The following is a 7,294-nucleotide window of genomic DNA, read 5'->3' as shown; positions in this document are numbered from 1 at the left end:
ATTTGCAGCCAGCCAGCCAGCCAGCCAGCCAAAGTGAGATTAAAAGCTACTTTTTACAAATAAATTTGCAAAAATGTGCTAAAAATGTGACAAGTAGGTACCTATATGCTGCGGTTCCGGTGCATTGTGCAGCGGTATGAATTGTCCGGCGATTTACGGAAGGCATAACATACTACGGTACAACGCCAATTTTTCAGCCTGTGCGTTGTACAATGGTACGCCATTACGCTGCCGGACCCATTCTTTTAAGATAGATATTGCGGGTAAGACGATATTTTGATTTCGAAGAAATTTATAACCTAAGATTTTATGGCAAATATTTCTATAAACTAAGGTCAATCCCACATTGCTCCTGTTCGTGCCCGAGGGCTCGGGCTCGTGATCGCGCTTACACTGTTTGTTGGACCATTGCTTGGTATGTTTGTACTATTTTGTCAAGATCGTTTTGTTCGCAAGTAAAGTCCACATTGTAATTGGATGTTTGCGCTCTTTCGGTTCGAATGTGGACAACGAACAGTAAAAGCTAGTCGAAATAGTTTTGGCTGATTGCAAGCACTCAAAACGCTGCAAACAAGCTAAACACAACGAATATGATTTTGGTTATTCTTGATGCTGCTCGCTCTGTTTGTTGCGCTCGTTGTGTTTGTTCGTGCTGCTCCCAGCAATGTGGACGCACCTTTACAGACACCATACAAAAATAACACAAAAAAATGTTTCAAAACTCACTCGTGGGTATTGCGGCGTAACATAAAATGTCGAATCTGAATATTGAAGCACGTCCACGTCCAGAGAAAGAGAGGAGTTAAATAAGTAAAATAAAGTTTCAAAGAAATATTAACATAGGTACATATTACATAAGAAAGTTGCTTATGAGCAGTCTGTGCAGTCACTGCGCATGCCCACATAATTTTTACTGTGCGAAATGTTTACCTTTACTAAAGAAGCGTCTGTGGTTAAAATTTCAAAGAAATATCTCCATAAATATGAAAGTTGGCATTGCGCACTCTGCGCAAAATATGGAGTTAAATGAAACTGATCGAAATGGGCAAATATAGGCCATAACAGCTATCAATTAGTGAAAACCCGAAGTCTCGAGGTGGTCCAGGGGCCGAGATCTCGATGGAACGGACGGACGGACACATAAGCTTTACCTCAACTTCGTTGTGTTACGCTTAAAAGTCTCGCTACATTTCGTCAATGCTTGTCATTGGACTCGTTCATAAGACAACAGTTGTGATTGTGGTCTTACGAAGTCACGATCACTACTTTGACTGTATGTAGCGCTACTAAAAATGGCCGACTGCTCCGTAAAGAGGGCAAACGTAGCGACGTAAATACCTATAATACGTATCGGTAACTGTTCCACAACAGTTGTGTCTTATGAACGCGTCCATGTCAATACTTGTCACTGTGTTTGCACTTGTATAGGGTTTTCGCCTTAGACCATATAGTACTATATGGTCTAAGGTTTTCGCTATAAAAAGCGTTGCACGTCATCAACAGAAGAAAATGGCATGCCAATTTAAATCAAGATTTGGCAGATTTATATTCATTATTATTTAGTTACTTTTTGGGAGAATAAGTTGGCAGATTCGGAATTTTTTTTACAACGTTGTCAAACGTTATTTGGTGACATTTGACACTTTGGTTCAGTTTTTGCGTGTGAAAGTTTTCGGTTATTCTTGTGGTTGTTATTATTCATCTTCGCTCTTAGTGCAAAAAAATGTGTTCTTTTCAGAGCAAAATTGCTGTTTGTTAGGTACATTCTACCGTTATTTGCATTCGTACTCGCCACAATGCCGAAACATTTGAACAGTAAAGGGAAGGAACTCCTTGTCTCTTTAATTCAATATTTTGAACAGGAACGAGATAATGGGGGTTCCTTATTACCATTAGGATCAGTTCGAGAGGTAAGAATGGTTTCAATTACTTCTGACTACTTCTACTAATTGTGATTACCTTCAGCGCGTTGCGGCACCATTACATTGAAACATTTCTACGGTTAGTGGAGCGAAATCGGGCAAAAAAGTCGTCTAGAAATGGGAAAAAAATTTTTGAAGGTATAACAAGATCAGACCTAGTAGAGTATGTAGATATTGTAATTCTGCATCCGAAATGGTCTTTTACGACATTTTCCGGTGGTCATGACATTTTTTATAGTCAAAAAACCACTCAAAAGTGTCTTCATAAAAATTTATGTTTTTAGAGATTTACTCCGGAATATCTCGGCTCCCGCACGAGATATTGTTATAATTGTTTCACTTCTATAATGCCAAATAGTAAGCGCTTCTAACTATGCCTATTATATCGAAAACATGATATAACTACATTATCATAATTGTCATCAAAGTCAAAAAATCGATTATTGAGAAGCGTAAACTTCACTCTGCGAGAAACTTTTTTATTATTTCAGGAATCTCTTATACATGTATCGTACGAATTGTAGCTGATAGTTACCAATAGTTATTTGGTGAAAGAATTTTAGTGATAGGTCTTATCGTTTTCGAGTAAATGATATTTCTATATGCATATGCATATGAAAGTAATTAATGTCATTGTGATAAGTTTAGGGTTAATTTCCTTTTTAAACTTTAGGGGAAGGGAAACTACTGCCATTTAGGATACTACGAAGATATTGAATTTAAAAAAAAATCATTCTGGAGGCTGTTCAACAAATTTTCCTACTTCAATTATCACAGTCACTGAGTCACCGGTTATTATGAATAACTCCCGCATGCATTTTCACCGTAGGTACCATGTGCATCTAGAATTTTATTGAATGAAATTTTGAACCGCCTGTCTGTTGGGAATTCATGCTCAAACGGGTTGTGACACAACGAATGTCCTTATTCAAAATACACGAGAAAATTGCGGTTGATGTACTAACATCCAATATTGCTACTTTAAAAGACTTATACCCAAATTAGTTGAACTGCTACAAAAAGAAGCTTTAGAATTAGTAATACGATATACAGTGAATTTTTTTTAAATGCGAACATAGGAATTTGTATGCAATGTAATTTCCCTATGTTCGATTTTTAATAAAAACACATCAATCTATTGAGTAGTTCAAATGAGTAGTAGATACAATTGACAGCTGTCACATTTTTAAAAATACCGCCGTCCAATTTAATTACGAAATCGGTTAGGTTATTGCTTAGAATGTCAAGGAGGACACTTCGAACATTTATTGTAATTGTTTTCGTTATTTGCTCTTCATGATAAAGACTATGAGTTGCTGTTCATAGTCACACAACTTGCGCATTTTGGGAATGTGAACCGCGCACACCTCATAGATTGATGTGTTTTTTTTAAAATCGAACATAGGGAAATTACATTGCATGCAAACTCCTATGTTCGCATTAAAAAAAAACTCACTGTATACTCGTACTATACTGGTTTACCGGAATAAAAATAAAAATATTACAACAATGAATCACATAAGATTGAATTTAGCAAAAACAACTAATACTTAAACAATCGTCGGAACTTCGGAATTTCTGTTATGGTGCTTTCTTACAGTATTTTTTTAAGGTGTGTACTTGTAAACTTTCGATTTAGAGCAAATGTGTTATGTCAACAATTCTAGATCCATATACCAATTAAATGTGTGGTACCACTGCAAACAAACACTAGATAAAATGGAAGGTTTTGGGTTCGTGGAAAAGAATATTTGGATATCATTTTACTGTGGAAGCAGTTCCGAAGCAAAAAACGAACTACCAATGATTCAAAAAAATTTCCCGCAGAATGAAGTTTATGTTGCACAATAATTGATTTATCGACTTTCGTATTTTTTTCTGATAATGTAATTGCATTATGTTTTCAATATAATATGCAGAACAGCTGCGCTTTCCATTTGGTATTATAGTTTTTGGCATGATTTCGCTCCACCACAGGTGACAAGCCGGCTGTCCGGCCGGCGCCCATAGAAGCCAAGCAAGTGCGCTGCTAGGCGGACCGCGGGGGCGCACGAGCTGCATATAGAAATATCATTTACTCGAAAACGATAAGACCTATCACTAAAATTCTTTCACCATAAACTTTTGGTAACTATCAGCTACAATTCGTACGATACATGTATAGAGATTCCTCAAATAATAAAAAAGTTTCTCGCAGAGTGAAGTTTACGCTTCTCAATAATCGATTTTTTGACTTTGATGACAATTATGATAATGTAGTTATATCATGTTTTCGATATAATAGGCATAGTTAGAAGCGCTTACTATTTGGCATTATAGAAGTGAAACAATTATAACAATATCTCGTGCGGGAGCCGAGATATTCCGGAGTAAATCTCTAAAAACATAAATTTTTATGAAGACACTTTTGAGTGGTTTTTTGACTATAAAAAATGTCATGACCACCGGAAAATGTCGTAAAAGACCATTTCGGATGCAGAATTACAATATCTACATACTCTACTAGGTCTGATCTTGTTATACCTCGAAAAAAAATTTTGTCACATTTTTGGCCCGATTTCGGTCCACTAGGTCAGAATTTCCCAAGCTATTAAACAAAACGAAGCTTTGATATCGCAGATCTCGTATTTGCATCTAAAACTACTGGCGATTACCATGGAGAAATGAATCGTGAAAACTTTTTACATTGGTTTGAAAAACAATTATCAGTAAATTTAGAAGAACCAAGTGTTATCGTATTGGACAATGCTTCTTACCACAACACCTTATTGACATAAAATCCGAACAACACGTGGAGAAAAGCAGATTTTCAAGATTGGTTACACCGAGGGTTACACAATAAACTTAAACTTGTAGAAGGAAGCACTTACGATTGTAACCTCAGAAATTTGGAAAAATTCAATTAATCACACCGAAAAGATAATAAAAGAATGGTATGAACGCGAAAAACAATTGGATATTGCAGAAATGGCCCCAATCATTAGGTATAAACTGGGTGAAAATTATAGTTGAGTGATGAAAATAAAACTGCAATTACCTAAGTCACGAGAACTGTGTATTAAAATTTATTTTCTTTTATGTTAACAAAATGGAATGTTACGTAGTCTGAAAAGTATCTTTCACCTTTTTACGATAATATCAGCTTTATGCTGATTATCATTTTATGTAGTTCAATAAAATTTCTTGTGTTTTGGTCTCGGTTGAACTTACTAGTCTCAAATTCCACTATGGCAAGAGTTGGCCAAATAACGTAGAATCAGTCAAGATTTCAAGCAAGCATTAACTTGATATTTATTTGCTGATGGCCTATGCAATGGGTTATAACATCCGAAATATTTACATAATGCCGCAAAGCCCACGTTCCTCATCTTTCTGCTCACAACGGCAGCGATACGTTATACACAAAATGCTAATAGTACTACACACTTAGTATACTGCACTTTCCTTGAACCCGTCACAGCACGGTAGGAATGGGTTTTATTTATGCACAATAGGTTGGTTTCACACAGAGAGCCCAAAAAATTATCTCTGAATTTTCTAGTTCCTCTGGAGGGTAGAAACATAACCTAAAAGTGTTTCCTAAATAAAAGATTAATATATCAGCATACCTTAGAAATATTTGGCAATGCCGTGTATTGTTGACGGCATCAAATCAATGACGTGCAACGCTTTTTATAGCGAAAACCCTATAGGTAGGTACATTAAATTAAATTTAATGACGTAATAACGAGAGTGGCGCTGTGACGATTTGGTGGCCCAGCTCCCGTTCGTCTATAGTTTGTCAAGTCAAACTACTGTAAGATCAAAGAAATCAAGTAATCGAATTTCTGTCTTGATCCGATGTAACAACGGTAGGATTAAAGATTCAAATCTAAGAGGTCAAAGAATGTATACGTCTTTCGCTATAGAAACCGTTGCACGTCATTGATTTGTGTATCAATTTTAGACATATGCTGCAACACTGCAACATGTACAAAAAAAAACAAGTGTGCGAAATCTATAGAAAACTTGTCTGAAATTGATTCATAAATCAATGACGTGCACCGGTTTTTATAGCGAAAGACGTATATGAGAAAGCATTAGCAGTACAGGGAAAGTAAAATGTTATTTGTGATCATAATCATAGTGATTATTTAGGATGAGCAAAAAGTCATAATTAATAAAATGGATTGGTTTGATTCGTGGTTTACTTGTGATCAAATCTTTGTTGTCAACATTGTGCTTGATCCATCAATTATTATATACAAAATTTCATAAAAATATGGGTGATAAAAAATTAAGTAACATGGATCACAGTGTCTACTATTAAGTCTAGGAACACGAAATAATATTAGAAAGATGAGGCAAGCAATTATGCTTCAACAGTCACAAGATGGCACTGTGAACGTATCTAATAGTATTATGTTATGCATATCGTCAATCCCTTCACACCCGTTGTTTTAAAGTTAAACCATACAAATTCCAAAAATCTTTATTGGACACACTCAGAATAAGGGTACCCCAATAATGACAGCACATTCTAGTCGAGAACGAACTAAACTAAAATACTTATACAATAATTTCATAACGTTTACCAACATCCGTAAAATCTCTTACAACTTACAACGAACCCAAGGTTCTATAAGCCGAAGATACAGTCTCTGTAAGATGACAATTAAATGTCAATTCCTTATCAAACAACACACAGACATCACGAGCACTGATTGAAGTAGATTAACGGACGAAGATGTAATACACTAATTATTGTAATACATTTTCGTCAACTAATAGCCACACACTAATTGCAAAAAATGGAGCAATTCATCAACAATAGATTAACGGAATTTATAGTGTACTGGTAATCAATGTGCTTCATTTTTCTTGTGAACGACATAAATTTACATTTACTTATATTTAAGTTACGTTTATTAACCAAGCACCAATTATGAACGGGCTTCAAGGCCTTTTGAAGATTAACACAGTCGATGATACAGTTAATCGACGAAAATATTTTTACATCATCCGCATATATTATTAATACGTTAGACGAGACACTATCGCATATATCATTAACAAATACAACAAACAATAGGGGGCCGAGATTGGATCCTTGTGGGACTCCGGACAGGCTTTATAAGTATTCGACTGTATGTGTGTGTTGTATGAAGTGTGCAGAAAAACAGAAGAGTGACAATTTATGCAATTATATTATGGTTACTTACCTTACTAAAATCCATGCAAACGGTAGCAACTTGACCTTGATTATCCAAAGCCTCATCTCACTATTGAGAAAAATAGCTAAGGTTTAATACTGTAGAGCGACTTTGTACAAAACCATGCTGATAAGATGTGATCATTTGTTTGATATTAATATACATGTAGCGCTGTAATAT

Source organism: Photinus pyralis, unplaced genomic scaffold (genome assembly GCF_008802855.1).
Source record: "Photinus pyralis isolate 1611_PpyrPB1 unplaced genomic scaffold, Ppyr1.3 Ppyr1.4_LG8, whole genome shotgun sequence".
NCBI lineage: Eukaryota > Metazoa > Arthropoda > Insecta > Coleoptera > Lampyridae > Photinus > Photinus pyralis.
This window is presented reverse-complemented; position numbering follows the sequence as displayed.